Consider the following 15,708-nt stretch of genomic DNA (forward strand, 5'->3'; position numbering starts at 1 on the left):
GTGATGTGCATAGCAACGATATTGTCAATAAAGTCTAGGATATTCATATAGTGAACACTTATGTCTATATCATGAAAACGTGGTCAACCCCTGCATGGATCAGGTAGCTGCAGGAGAGCTATATATCTACCAGGAAGACGGAGCCATCACTCATAACTCTAAAAAACCAAGCAGTGGTTCTCCAAGAACCTCTCCTACTATAGGGACAAGGATTTTTGGTCCCCCAGCACCTCTATTTTTAATCCCCTTGACTTTTTTATATGAGATGTAGCTGAGACTGAAATTAATGAGTTCCCTAGAACAAGGAGTCCCTGATCACCTCCATTACGTACGTGCTCACCAAGATTCCGATGTGAAAAAGCGTGAACACCTGCACCCGTCTCCAGTATCGCCCAGAAGAGGTCATATCTGCTGACATCGATTTTATTTATTAAATCTATACAAAATGTACATATTAATTAATGCTCTCATTAAATTTTAAGTTTCTATCATTATTATATTGAAGATTTTCCAAAATGTTAAAAACCGGTCTCAATATTGATCGCATCCTGTCTTTAAGATTTATACTCACTGCTATGTAGCCAATATTTACATCCCTAGTGATCATGTTGGTCCCCTTTTTCCTTAGAACCTCTTCACTCGGGCCATCTTATCATAGTATTAACCCTATCCTCCTGAAAAAATTAACACAACCCTATTAATAGTTCATTAACGCTTAAAACATATATTACAAAAATTATTAGATTTAACATCTCTTTACATATTTTAGCAATGGACTACATAATATGCAATGTACCTTTGTTTAAAATAACTTAATGCATTTAAACATGATTAATTACCATTTTAGGTCCGTTGATAATATCGTTATTTGTTTTTAAAGGCAAACCAATCTGTCATTAAGATGCATAGTGCACAATTTTCATGCAATCAAATAATGAAAATTCTTAATAAAATAATCTGAAAGAAAAAAGAATATCTTTTTTGAAGTAGGTTTTTCAAGTTGGGATTATTGAGCAGATGCATTATTTTATCAGTCTACTACTCATTATTTCTTCAATAAAGAATTACTTAGTTTTCTTTCTCTTTGAACACGGATTCAGCGAGTAAAAATAAAGCCCTCTTCTTGTCTTTGCTCGATACGGACTCGGATTTCTATACATTTTCTTCCTCTTGCAGCTGCTTACAGCTGGTTTAATAAAACGTCATGATAGCTAAGCTGCTTTCTTCTCAAACATTCTACAAATTGTAAAGTTAAGGCGTTAATTTTTTTTTTCACTATCTTATAATTATGCAATTGATTCGTAATCTGACAGAGTACTTGAACAAATATTTTGTGCTATGTATGTATTGAGGAAGCAAAAGAAACAAACATTGAAGTTAGTCATTATTAGTTGTTTTGGGAGCCGGATACGGATACTTTGGTTTATATAAATCAATATCTCGTGATGTCTTTGCGAAAGTATGTAATATCTTGTTAACTTAGTTATTTGACCTTTAAACAAAGTTTTATTTTTTAATTTTTTCGACGTATGTATATACTAAATTTTTTTTAAATCAAGCAATTTTACCTATAATTATATTTTGATGTTACCAAAAAGCAACGATTGGATATAATTTTGACATTTTTTAGATACATTTCTTTCGTTTAGAATACTTTCAACAAACGAAATTAAAGACCTGGCTGATGGTGAAAATAGTACTCCTGATGTGTTTATACAGCCTTTACATGTCTAATATCTTACGGATGAAGATTCGGGACAAAGATGATTATTCTTCATTAAATTTAAATACAATCAGGCGGTGGCAGGTTTTGAATTTCAAAAAAATGAAATTGATGCCCTACCTTCTTCCAAAAACACGAGAAAATGGGTCAAAGGAACAGTTGCACTAATCCGAGAAGAAGACTTGCCTACATCTTCTTGAACCGGTGAATTATAGTGCAACGCATATTTTTTATCTTTGTTTTGTTTTTTATTGGTTGAAAGTGGAGCAAACAACAGCAAATGGGAAAAAGTAAATAATAACATTCCTATATAATAAACAGACTTGTCAACTGATATTATTATCATTATTTCACATCTAATGGGAGACACTTTTTAACTACGTCTCGATAAATATCCTTGTTGTTAGAATGAAGAAAAGTTCAAAACTAACTTATGAAATGATGATCATATGATAAATATTTGTCTACAATAATACTTATGTGTCCGCTAGGAGCAATGATGAATACTACTCTATAATTAACTATGCAATCTCCATAACTTATTGAAATTAACAAAGTCAATTTTTCAAAGCAAACAAAAAATGCAATATGTCATGAGGAGGCATTATAAAGTAAAGTAGTGGAGAGAAGATTTCACGCAGACAAGGAATCTACTCAAGCTAACAGGTGCCTTTCGCCCCTTTGTTTATAACTTTGGCAAAAATAACAACGTCCTCATAAATAAATATACATTAAGAAACACGAAAAGATTTTAAATCCAATGAGCGTAAAACTCACATTTGTGAGAATGTTATATTTTATTAATAGAACAAAATTTGTCTGTATGTATGTAGAAATTTACATTAGAATGAACACAATTATTTTTGGATGTAAAAATAGCCATTTTTGCATTTTAATAAAATCTCAAAGGTGTTTTGCATGTAGCATCAAGTGTGTTCGCAGGGTACACTGTATATAGTTCTCCCTGATGTAGATCATATTCATATACATATCTTTGATTTCATAAATAATTATGTTGTATTTTTAATAAAATCCTGCAGGCATTTTGCATGTAGTATAGAGCGTGTGCAGTACAGGGTCAGCCAGGTATGACTCTAGAGACTAAAGTACACCCTGCCTCATCACTGATGAGTCAGAACATTTGTGTATTGAGTAACTATGGGTGAGTGTGCTCATTAAAGACAGTGAGTAAAACTAAAGATTTCTTGGGTAGTTCATTTTTACATATATGAGGACAAAGTTTGTCTGTCGGATGATTTCAAGTACTTATATAAATGATGAAAGGCTTATCTTAATTATAAAATAAATTCTCATTAGTCTCAAATAAATTGCAAGAAGCTTGCGAGCTTACATACGGTACTATGGAATTCACAAGTAAAATAATTTAAATTATAAAAGTAAAACCCCTTTTATATGGATATATATTTATCTTTAATTCTTGGTAATTTTTATGGAATTGCAGACCTCACTTTGGAAGATTCTAAGTAATAAAGAGCCTGAAACCCCATTGGAAATGTGATAATTCGATAAATGATACACACAGATCGAACCAAAAAATAAAAAAAGTTTGGAAACTTATGGAGGAGATACAACGAAGTTAAGCAACAAAAGAATGTTTAAATTTGAAGTACATAGAAAAAATAAAAAAATAAAATTATATAATTTTTGTTAGTCAAATAATTTATTTCAATTATTTAATTCAAAAATCTTTAAATTATAAAAATAAAGCTACTTGTATATAAGTACATATTTGAAAATTACAGATCTATACAAAACTTAACTTGGTAGAAAGGGGGAAGGTATTTTTTTAATTTTCATTTTTTTCAAAAATACTACAAATATTCTTAAACTACACATAAAAGAGGAACTTTTGTGAGTAGTTCCACATAAATAAAAAGCTTTTCATTAGCATCACTAGTGATGTCCAAATGAGATTTATTTGCATTTGTGGCTTTTATTTATATTTTTTGCAATATCGTTTCATAGTAACAATCCTAACTACACACTCTCTAAGTTTTCCCCTCCAAAACAAGAGAGCTCTTAGGTTCCCCATCCCCGTTTATCCTATCCATCTTGCCACCAAAGCTAATGAGGTATATTTACAATCCCTTTTTCGTATATAAATATTAATTTCATCCATTTTCTCTCTACAAACTCTACAAATTTGCTTAAATTATTTTTAATGCATTATTTGGACATCACTTCTCACTACCCTAGTGTTCATTTCCAGATAGTAAGTCTTAATTTTCTAAATAGGAAGGAATAGTTAGTTAGAGTACTAATATTTTGCAGATTACGACCATCCAACCCATTTTATATTCTCAATTTACTCTCCTCGGAATAGTGACATTTTCATATCTCTAAAAAAAATTATATTATTTACTTGCAGAGAATACCCCCGCATTGAAGAGAGCTGAATAAAGGGCAAATAGAAACATAGAATGAAGGTAGGAGAAAAGAAACAGAGAGAGGGATATAGAAAGAGACAGAGGGAGAAAACAGAAAGAAAGGAAAGGAGGTTTTATTTCGGTACAAAATAGCCTCTTAATGACCTCAGACCGTCAAAAATATATCAAAAGATCATGTTTGGCTATTTTTATAAGTCTACTTGCTACATTTCAAACTGATTTGTTCGATCGTTTTTGATTCCATGGGTGAAAACACCAAAAGCAGACTTATACATAATAATATGCAGGGTGTCAACTGAGATGACAAGTTGTGAGGTCTCTTCGCACCCTTCAAAATGTGCTACTTAATATTGATAATTACTATCTTAAATGGGCATGGATTTATTTAGGGAAAGGTCCCTCCCCCTCGTGGTTGTTGTTTTTTTCTATCCAAGAAGACATGTCTCTGATAGAATATACATCCTCAATCATTCTGATTGTATTATATATATGATAATGATATGCAATTCAATCAACATCCTCAAAACTTGATGATATATCGTTGTTGTTGGTCCTTTATCACTTAACGTTTGCAAAAAAAAAAAAAAAAAAAAAACTATGATTTATAAGAATGACAAATGAAACAAATTACTCCTTTACAATCATTGTACATAGATATGTACGTAACTACCTACGCATGATTGATTAGACAGGAGAGGCAAAGTATGATGGAGGATTTATATTGATTCCCCAAGTAGATCCATGAATCAAAAAAGTTTTATTCTCTCGGTAAATAAACAAACATTTACAAACTTTTTCCTCTAATTCAAAACACAAAAAATCAAAATATTTCCACTTGAAAAAAATTGCCAATGAACAATATGACCAAAAGGTGTTTATTCATTCACTTTTCTTTTGAAATTGAGGTTCCAATTCTACTCTTTTTTGTGATTAGAAAAAGAATAACGGTTGGTACTGTGCTTCCTTTTTTTCTTTTTTTATCCATTCTTAAAGTTTAATAAGTCGTCGTCTGATTAATATATACGTTTAAATATAATGTTAAAATATTTTTACTTCACTAACTCTGATTTAATTGTTGAAGGTTATCTTCTCTATGGCAGTAATACAATTGATATAATAGGCAGCTGCTGTAAAAAAGGATCTTAGATCAAAGAAAATCTATAATGAGCTAAAAGTACAACACGTCAGCTGAATAAAAGGAGCAAGCAACAGAAAAGAATTGGTATTTCTATACATAAAAGGAAAATGTTTTGGTAGATATTTTTTGATATTTATTAATACTTTATAGTCAGATGTTGACCTGAATTTCAGCTGTTTTTGTCTTAGATAAGTCGTACCATAAATTTCGCTCCAACTTTTCCTCGCACTCTACATAACGTGCATCCCTAACCATTAGTTTAAAATAGCAGCTAAAAAATAGAATTAAAAAAATTTCATTTCACTACTAAAACGCTATCTAGTTTTCTTTATATTGTTAATATTTTTTTTTTTTTTTTGCTCCGTTTTTGAACACTCGCAAGTAGATATCAATAAACAAACTACCTTTACGTAACCTTTAGCTAGGTATATGTATGTTAGTGTTGAGCATTAAACTGTTTTTAAAAATATGTACCATTTTTTACTAAACATTTTTATCATGAATCATCCAATTTTCATTGCTCCATAATAATTTATGACATAATCCAACATAGTATTAATTTAATTTAAGTATGTACCTTATGTTTGTCCCGCTTAGAAAAGCAATAATAAAAACGTATTTACTTCAAAAAGGAGACAGAATCAGACTTTAAACAAAATATAAAATTTGTTCTGAATTTGGAGTTACATACGTAAAGCTATTTTTTTATTCTGATCAAACCAGATTTCTGGGATCAGGAGGGCAAGTTTTTTTTTAATGATAAGTTGATTTTGTTATAAAACAAGACCAGTTCCCCATTTCACAATGTTTTTTTTAGGTATGGGTTGTGGATTCGAAAATGTATCAAAAATTAGAATCAGATCCTTTAGTTTTAAAAATTCAGCTCTGATGTTATCATCTGCCATACCTTCAATAAGTTCCAGTAAAAGAATTTCTTTTTAAGTGATTTTATACAGTTTACACTCTCTGCCTTCGGTTCTCAGAAATTTTCATGAAATAAACTATTCCTTGGCTAATGAAATTAATTGAATGGGGAGTCGATATGAACCTTTATTACATAAAAGATATGAGTGCGTGTGAAGCTCTAGAAGACAATTAGTTCATAACATCTCAAACTTCAAATAAAAACGTTGTTATTTTACTTTAAACAAAACTAATTATGACTTATAAGTAAAGGAAATGAAAGATTTTTTTATACAATTTAATTTTATGAATATATTTGTATATTTAAATAAATTTCAAGTACATGGTATGAAGAACGAAAACATCATGCAAACTAAGAAAATATGTATTTTTTCATCAACATTAATAATAAAATTTGTGAGGTTGAATATATTTTCTTATGATTTCCGAATCTTATATATCTTCTATGAAATATATACACAGAGAGTAACAACGAAATCTGGCGCTTTGGATTTACGAATTTTCTAGCATATAAAATGACTTTTTTGTTAGGTAATATAGATACATATAAACATTTTACCAGGTGGTCCATTTAAGTCTGAACACTCGCTAATTCAACAATTAATGAAGGTTCAGTGATTGAAATTAATTCATACTTCGATTTATTAAAGCATAAACAATTAGTTATAAAAATATAAGAAATCTGAGCTCAATAGGTGACGTTAAAATTTTTAATTCGCGCAATCCCAACAGTTGAGCGTCTCCCCGACCACTGTCTACGACGTCAGGAAGTCTAAAACGTTGGACAGGAAGAAGGGATCGGTAAAAAGGTCAAACTCAATCCGAAGGAGTTAAAAAAAACAGTCCAGGCCAATCCTCTCAAGTACATGAGGTCCCATGGAAGAGATCTCAGGGTTTCATACCAGACTGTCAAGAGAGCTTTCACAAAAGTGGGTGGAAAGAGCCATGTGAGGGCAGATAGGCCACATATGACACCAATAATAAAAAAACTATATTTTCCAATGCAAGACTCGTTTGAGTTCTTTTGTCACTTTCGGCCCTACATCCAAAACACTGAGGCACTCAAAAGCACTTTCAGCCATCGCTGCTACGCCATGCCAGAGGACTACAACTGCTGCAAGTCCCAGGCCTTCCACCACCACCTGCAAGCCATCATTACCGCTAAGGGTTATACATTTATGATTAATAAAGCTAAGACTAAGTTAATATTATTAATGTTGTTGAAATTATATCGTCAATTAATAAATAATATCCTGTTGAAGTTTAAAATACAAAGTGTTCAGATTTTAATGGAATACTCAGTAATTAGTAGCTTAAACACTGTCATGCAGTTAACAACAGAATATTTCAATCTTTTTACATTTTTAGAGGCAGAATAAATTTGCACTCTCGTGATTATTTTGGTGAATAAAGACTTGTATATTAGCAATGTTGAGATTTGAAAGATGATAAAATCGACAGGAGAAGAGTTGCAGAGTTAAGGAAGGGCCTGGTAGAGACCAAGGACAAGAGGGGAGTGAGCACTTCGAAGGAGGTGCCCGAGCACAGCAGAATATTTAGCCTGCTTTCTATCCCGACCTGAATACGATGGATTATTGGGTCTGAAGCTACCCTGAGTCAAAGGTCAACGAAGTTATCCCATCAACAAAAAGTCTAGTTTCCCGGGTCCAAGCACTGTTCAGGACCCGAATCAAAGGCAATTATTGAGGCCAACGGAGGCTACATTGAGTGATATATTTTCAATAATTGTCGCTGCTGTTTAGTTTTTGTTGTTTAATCAATATTAATAAATTACTTGTATGTTAATTTATATTTTATAGATCAAAAGTGGATAATTTTGTTGTCATACACTGTGCTAGTAGGAGTATCCGGTTTTTCTAGGAGTTATAAAACATCTATGAACAGACTTAAAACGAAATATATTCTTGGTAATACTATATAGAGACGTAAATAAAAACTTCATCCCTGAGCGTGAATAACTGTAAAATAATAATGGAAGTTTTAGTTGGCAACCTTCGTATTCTAAAGAAATGTTATTTTTTATATGTTTTGATGCGCTGTTCAACTTACAGCCCAATAATAAAACCAAAAAGTATATTGAAAGATAAATCAGCAAGTACTCTAAGGTACTTTTTGTTATGTGTGTGTGACTGGTGAGTAGTAAAAAAATGGGCGGCTTGTATGTAAAACAAACAAAAAATGAATCAAAATCACCTCATAAATGACATAGTTATGACGTTTTTTGCTTCCTTATTCTTACACCTACAGTCAGTTGTGATTATTAGGGTTCTGGGAATCGTGTTCTGCGCAAGCAGACCCGCAAATACAACTTCAACTATCTTGTTCCTCTGTTTTCTTTCGGACCTAAACAAACCTTTATTCATAAGTCATACTTGATGGCCGATGGGTAATTTCGAACATACTTATAAAGATATATCAATTATGATTTTTTTAACATTACAACTTATCTAAAGGGTTACTACATATAGAACCTTTCTTTCACCAAAACATAACTTTACTTGGTACTATTTAATCAAAATAATATTATCAAGACAATGTCTTAATGTTAGTTATACCTTATTGTATGATACAAATCGTATTAAATATTAATTGTCATAATATAAAACTTTGGTTACGAATATCAATATACAAGGTGAATCTAATCATCGTTAGACCTGAGATACAAGTATATTACTTCTATTTGAAAGAACATTCTCAAGGATGAAGTCTAACAAATTGGCCTGAGTCTGGAAGTATAGAGAAGCACAATTAAGATTATTTGATGATGCAAATAAAATATGTGAAGTATATATTAATGGAGAATAGTAGAAATGGCAAAGAATAATCAAAATAGTCTAAATGATTTAGTATCAAAGGATGTTAACGCAAATACAGTCATGTGGATTCAATATATATCGAAGAAGTCAAAGCTGTAGGAGATCGTGGAACAAGAGCTAAGAAAGATTGTGTAGACAGTGTGGTTTCCAATTTCCTCATAAGAATGGGAAAGTTTGCTTGCAAAAAGCATCGAATGCACAAGATGTGGTAAGAGAGGCCACTATGCAAGAGTATGCAGGTGTCTAAAAGAAAACTCTATTTGGATCATCAACTCTATTCAAAAAATTGAACTGAATAAATTACCCATCAATGCATTGAATGTCCATGGAAATTACTTCAAAAATATAATAGCTACATATGAGAGTGGTACAATTGTATCTGTCGCTGGATCAAGAGTTCAAAGTAAATATCGATTCCAACCCAATTAAAAGAGTATCGTTTAGAATATATCTTTAACTTAAATTATTTATTTATTTACACATGAAGGAAGAGAGATTGTTGTATATTATTAATATATAACTTCCTATAAATAACTTTATAAATGTATATTATATTCTGTAAATTTATGCAAGACAAAATATATTGTTAGTTGGAGAACATCAAACCCATCATTACAGGAAGTGTACCTATAACTTCTTTGTGGCCAACTAAGGATAAATAGATAACTTTGCACGAAATCTAAAGAATAGAAATGAGGCAAAAAAGTAACAAATAATTTAAAAAATATTGTTACGCGTTAGCAATTAAATGATAACAAAACATTCATTCATTTGGTGATCAACAATTCCTTCAATTTCTTAGTACTTAGTTTGGACCTCCTTTTCGTATTGATGATATTCATCATACTAAAGACTCTCTCAGCATCACAATTGACAATTTGAGTATTTTTGTATACAAGGTTTTCACTTGTTGAGAGTTCCTTTAGTTTTGTGTAGCCAGGATTCTTTTGAAGCACTTCTTTTAACTTGGTCTTGAATGGCTCTTCCTTCAAATCTTGAGTCAGATTTTCTACTATGGTTAGGCTGGTAAGAAGAGGCAATCTTTTCTCAAGCGCAGTTATTGCCAAAGGTATTTGACGAAAATTTTCCTGTATAAATACGACTTCTTCTCTTAAGGAATCATTATTAATTACTTCTTGTGCTCTTCTGGTTGCTGTCAAATCTTCATCAAGGCTGTTTAAATATTCTCTGAAGACGTCAAAGTAACGGTAGTAGTACTCCACTGCTTTTAACCAAGTTCCCTATCTTGTTATAATTGGTGATGGAGGGAGGGGAATTTCGTACGAAGCAGTAAATACTCTCTTTCTTCTTCCAGAATTCAAAAACATCTTCTTCACATTGGAAATAAGTTCGTTCGTTAGAGAAAACTTTTGTTGAACCATATCTGCAACTCTATGTAATCCATGAGCAATACATGTAATGTGAATCAATTCTGGGAATTTTTTTCGAAGATCTTCTCCTGCTTTGAGACAATACGAGGCGGCATCAGTGATGAAAACTTTAAGTCTACACGGGACAAGATCTTCTCACAATAACTTATAAACTGAGCTTATGACGATGTTCTTTACATTGTTTGCATTTGCAATCTCAATATCAATCAAGTCAATAAGGTAAGGCCTGCCACATAAATGTTCGTCCAAAGGGCCAATCAAAATTGCAGTAATTGACCTCTCTTGATGATCTCTTGTCTCATCTAGTGCTACGAAAATATCCTATTCTTCCACCTCTTCTTTTATTCTATTCAAAACTCCTTGACATACTTTCCCAAACAAGTTGTTAACAACCCATCGACCTGGAGAAGTTTTTCTAGTATATTTTTCAATAAACTTGCGAAATTGGGATGATCCAGAACATTTAAAGGGGTGTTACACGACACAAATAGCTGTGATACGTCCAAATTGAATGATAAACCGTTTAATTCTCCTTCGTCTCCTTGAATCTTGTGTTTATTGAAGACTTTTAAGTTGTCGCTGTGATGGGAGATTTTGGAGTGGCGGATTACTTGCCATAAAGAACAAGATGGGCAAGAGAAACTGCAAAAACAGCAAGATATACTTTTATTTTCCAAATCATAATTCAACACACCAGTACCTCCGTTGTTAGAAACCCATGAAAGAAGGCACGTTTTCTTCGGCATGATGATCATGTATGTGAGAGAGCAGTGAGGGGAAGTAGCTTTGTTGATGATTAGTACAATACTGAGGAACAGTTGTTTAGAAGATGAAAGAGTACCAACGTGTTTTAATCCTTTTTTATATAATCTCTTTCAACCAATCAAATTCGTTCTTTTTCAAAGATTCCAACAACCCTATTATTTAAACTTCTTGAGTGGGCGAGTAATGTTAACATAGATATGTATTCTCCTTTTCTTATTCTATATGACACATTGAGCTTTTGCAATACATGCTTATACCTACATTGTAATTCCTTCATCTAAGAATTAACACGTTCAAAAAGGAGACCTTAAATTACCCAGAGACCCACAAACTACCGTGTTTAATAAATTTAATTTGTAGAAATATTGAACGGAGATTGTACTAACACTTAGAGACATAAGATAAGAACAAAACTTTTTTATTTTTGTTTCAGTTGTCATTTGGTTCTCCAATGAAACTTTGTTATAATGCAAGTTTTGGAACATTACTCTGTATATGTTTATCCTGATATGAATTTTTGACTTCTTATGGGAGTCTTTGGGTCATTTCTTGAATGCCGACGACGACAAGGCCATAAACCATCCTATCTGTATGTTCCATAATTTTACATATACTTTACATTGTAAAAAAGTATAAGAAATCACGACCCATAAACTACATACATGTACATAGAACAAGCAAGTCACTATCTTAAATATCCATATGTTATCGTACTCCATATGTGAACATACACATCTTTATTGATGCAAAAAAAAATCCTTGCATTTTTTTACTATTATAAGAGCATAATATGTAGAATAATTGCCTCTTAAAAAACAAGCACTACATAGACATAATAAAAGCTTCGCTCTGAGTTATAAATGTTCTTCCCCTTGTTATTTTTAAATATCATTAATAAAGTTAACGAAATTAAACGATTGTTTTTGTTGTTGCCTTTTTGCATGTTCCTACATACTCCATGCAACTTCATTTGGCTTTAAAATTATGTATGCGTTGTATAAAAGCAATAAACGATGCTCACTTATAATCTTGTATCCTTATTTAGGACTCTGGTCCAGTCCCGTCTGGTACCATGCAGTACAATACAACTTGTCGGACCTTTAAGAAAGTAAAATTGATCCTTCGTAACATCATTGTGTTATTTTTTCTTTTTTTATATATTATTATGTTATATAATAGAATAAATTATTATCCAGTGTTTTTCCAATACTGTAGTAACCTCCCGTTGTATAAGTGAAATCAGTTTACGCTGGATAGCGTTAGAAGGATAGGATTGATTAATAAAAAATACTTTCAGATAGTTTTATGATTGTTTGACTCGGTATTGTTTGAGGTGTCGTCAAAGATGGACATCAGCAAAGAAGAAAATATGTCTTATTTATGGCTATTCTTAGAGCATGTATAAAATGCAAGGCAGGCGAGTGAAAATATGAATAGTTTTTATGGTCTTGGTATTTTAAAAACTAATTACGTGCAGTTTTGGTTTCGTATGTTCCTTTCCGGTAATTGTGATAAATATGATATTAATAAAATAAAAGAATGACTTCAATGTAATTTTCTTTAAATCTGGGATTCCTATATTATCTGCTAGGGACAAAGTGTTTTAGGGGTCGTAGAAAATATGAAGGCAGCAATGTTGTGGGACTAACACGATTAGGTGGTAGCAATATTAGTATTTCGTTTATCCATTATGCATAACGCGCTGAAATAAATGTTAAACTGAGTAAGCGTGTTGTTAAAATTGCACATACTTTTTCCCCGTTCTCAGGTTGCTCATAATGTATTTCATTAATCCTTTCATACCCTCAGTGAATGAAAAAGAAAATTAAAGATAACGATGGTCAATTTTTGATCTTTTGGATCCTATTAGAACTAATTAGAATTTTTTTTTAATAACTTCAATAGTTTCGCCGTAATTTGTTTGGACATTAGTGTCCCTCTGGGTGTGAACAGTATTTCTTTATTGTATGTAAATAAAATACTAAAATTACACTATGGAGTTGAATTCTTCAGATTTATTCATTCTTTTGATATAATTTTTATTTCTGATCCGAACATGTAATAATTTTACAATTGATTAATGTTAAGAAATTAAATGCTTTACATAAGAAACATAACGAAGACATTCTTATCTCTTACGAAGCATAAAGCAAGATTACATCCCATACTTATGACCAAAGTTCGATTTTCTATAAGTTTGCCCAGTAGGCAGATCTTTTTCGTTCAAACAGTCCACCATGATTGTCCATATTAACAGATACATGTTTTCTTTTCCTTGGCCTATACGATTGGGTTGCCCTTTGACGCCCTTCATAATATTTAATCATACCTACTCTTGTCAATTCTTTGTAGTCAAGAAACGATAACTTATTTGGATAATTAATTTTACAAACGATATTGCTATTTGTGTACTCGTGTTGATGACTTGCAATATAGGTATTATGAAGCAGTTCTTTAGTCAACGAGATTGACTCTCCCATGTCTTTATTATAGAGCTACACAATCTTAAGAATAAAGCCTTGTGAACCTTTAGTTCAGATACAATATCAGTGGTTTTACTTTACACGCCTTGTGACTTATCTTTGAAATTATCATCAATGTGAAAATTTTGAAGTATCATATATAACGATGTGAATGTTGGCTTCAGGAGTCAATCAAAAATCCTATGCATTTGTTTCTGTGAAAACCTCTTCATCAGCTATAAATTAAGTATGATGATCATTTAATAAAAAATGTCAATATCCTCTTCATCAGGACTCTCTACTTTGTCTAAAATGCTATAAATTTGGTCACTAATAGTACTTCTAAAATATGTTAAGATATCTTGTTCTTTGTGTTCTTTCCATTATCGCGCTTATCTAACATCTATACATTCAATAATAAAGGATTGATAAAAAATGCATGAATTTACATTGTACATGTTTACTTGCTAATCTGTCCACTAATAAAAAGTACTTTAATATTAATACTCTAAAAGAAAAAGACCAAAGTCTAACCCTAAGCTAATTTTCGACAATTATTTTGTATACTAGACAAATATTAAATAAGCAATAAAAATTTTAAATTATCCATACAAGAAAAACATATGAAATATGGAATGTTATCTTATCAAATTCCAAAAAATGGCATAGTTTGGAAACTTATATAGAACAATTTAAAGATCTATTGTAAAAGATGTTGTATACATTTTAGAGATCTACTATTATTCTTTCTAATAATTTTAAAATATCTTGAAAATTAATACAATAACGAATAAATGAATATGTGGGACACCAGTGTCTTATCGATGCGAAAGGTTAAAAATTCATATAATAAAGATTTTTATTAATTATTTATTATTTTTTGTAGTAATTATTACGTTTATCAATAATCCAATAGGAAATTGGTAGACTTATTCTTAGTTTGATGTAATTTTACAATCATTTTAATGGCTAGGCAGCTTGAAATCAGATTAAGCTGCATTCTACCCTAAACAGAAATGAGTTTGACACTCCTCATGTAAAGGCCTGTTTATGAGGTTTTGTGACGGAAATTTTTATTTACTCAGAAAGTAGAAGGGATTATTATTATAAATGTTAATTAATACTTCATTGCATTGATTTATTTTTTGGGAGTATTGCAGCAGGAAATGATGGTAGTAATTAGAATTCCTGGTTTTAATACTGTGTTATATGAAATGAAAGGAAATAAATCCATTTAAATACATACAATGACAGAATATTTAGAGGCGGAGGGAATAAAAATTAATTTTGCAAATATTAACAGAATAATTAACAAGTTTTTTATTTATTTGTTTATTTGCATGTTCCTCGAAAATATTATATTTTTGTGCATATTTTATTTACTTTATACTGTAATTAAGTTCAATTCATATAATATATAAGACTTTTTAAAATAATTATGATAACAATAAGAGAATGTAAAGCATAACTTCTGCTTTAAGTAGTAGTAAATCTGATAAGATAAGTATGTAAATTTATTTTCTAGATGGTGGTTTTGTATGTGTGAGTAACTAAAAAGTTAAAAAAATATATAGATACAAAACTAAGATATTAATTACGTTTAAACTTGTGCTGGGTTTCGGTCTGAAAACTGTTATGATTTTTATTGGTTTGAACTAAATTTTTCCACGGAAAAAGTTAGGCCTGAATCGGTCTCAATGAAAATTTGGTTAGGTGGGGGGTGTTGCTAGCTTTCATCATTTAGTACCGCTATATCTGACAATTGTAAGAGAGAAAACAGCTTAGCTGTCATGATGTTTCATTAGATTAACTGCAATCCTCCATGAGATGAATGAAATAAACACATGGAGTAAGGGAATATGGAGGAAGTACTCCGTTTTCGATCCTCAATTCTACTTTGAATCCAACTACGACTTACTTCAATAACTCCTAAAAAAATCCTCAGTGTTTTCTTTGTCATTCTAGAGCAGACGCTCTTAATACTTGGACGTTACATTCTTAAAAATTAAATAACAATGATAACAGCTATTGAAAATAAAGAAAAAATCATGTTCAGTTTG

The 15,708-nt window shown here is 31.2% G+C and overlaps 1 long non-coding RNA gene across 1 annotated transcript; it reads right to left on the reverse strand.

The window, feature by feature from the left end:
- Positions 1-9,056: 9,056 nt before the first annotated feature.
- LOC139906397 (uncharacterized) lies at positions 9,057-11,320 on the reverse strand. The gene is made up of 2 exons (XR_011781889.1): positions 11,122-11,320; positions 9,057-11,063 (listed from the first exon to the last, which is right to left on the reverse strand). It is a non-coding gene; the product is annotated as an uncharacterized lncRNA (long non-coding RNA).
- Between the last annotated feature and the right edge of the window lie 4,388 nt (positions 11,321-15,708).

This window comes from Lepeophtheirus salmonis, chromosome 9 (genome assembly GCF_016086655.4).
Source record: "Lepeophtheirus salmonis chromosome 9, UVic_Lsal_1.4, whole genome shotgun sequence".
Lineage (NCBI taxonomy): Eukaryota > Metazoa > Arthropoda > Copepoda > Siphonostomatoida > Caligidae > Lepeophtheirus > Lepeophtheirus salmonis.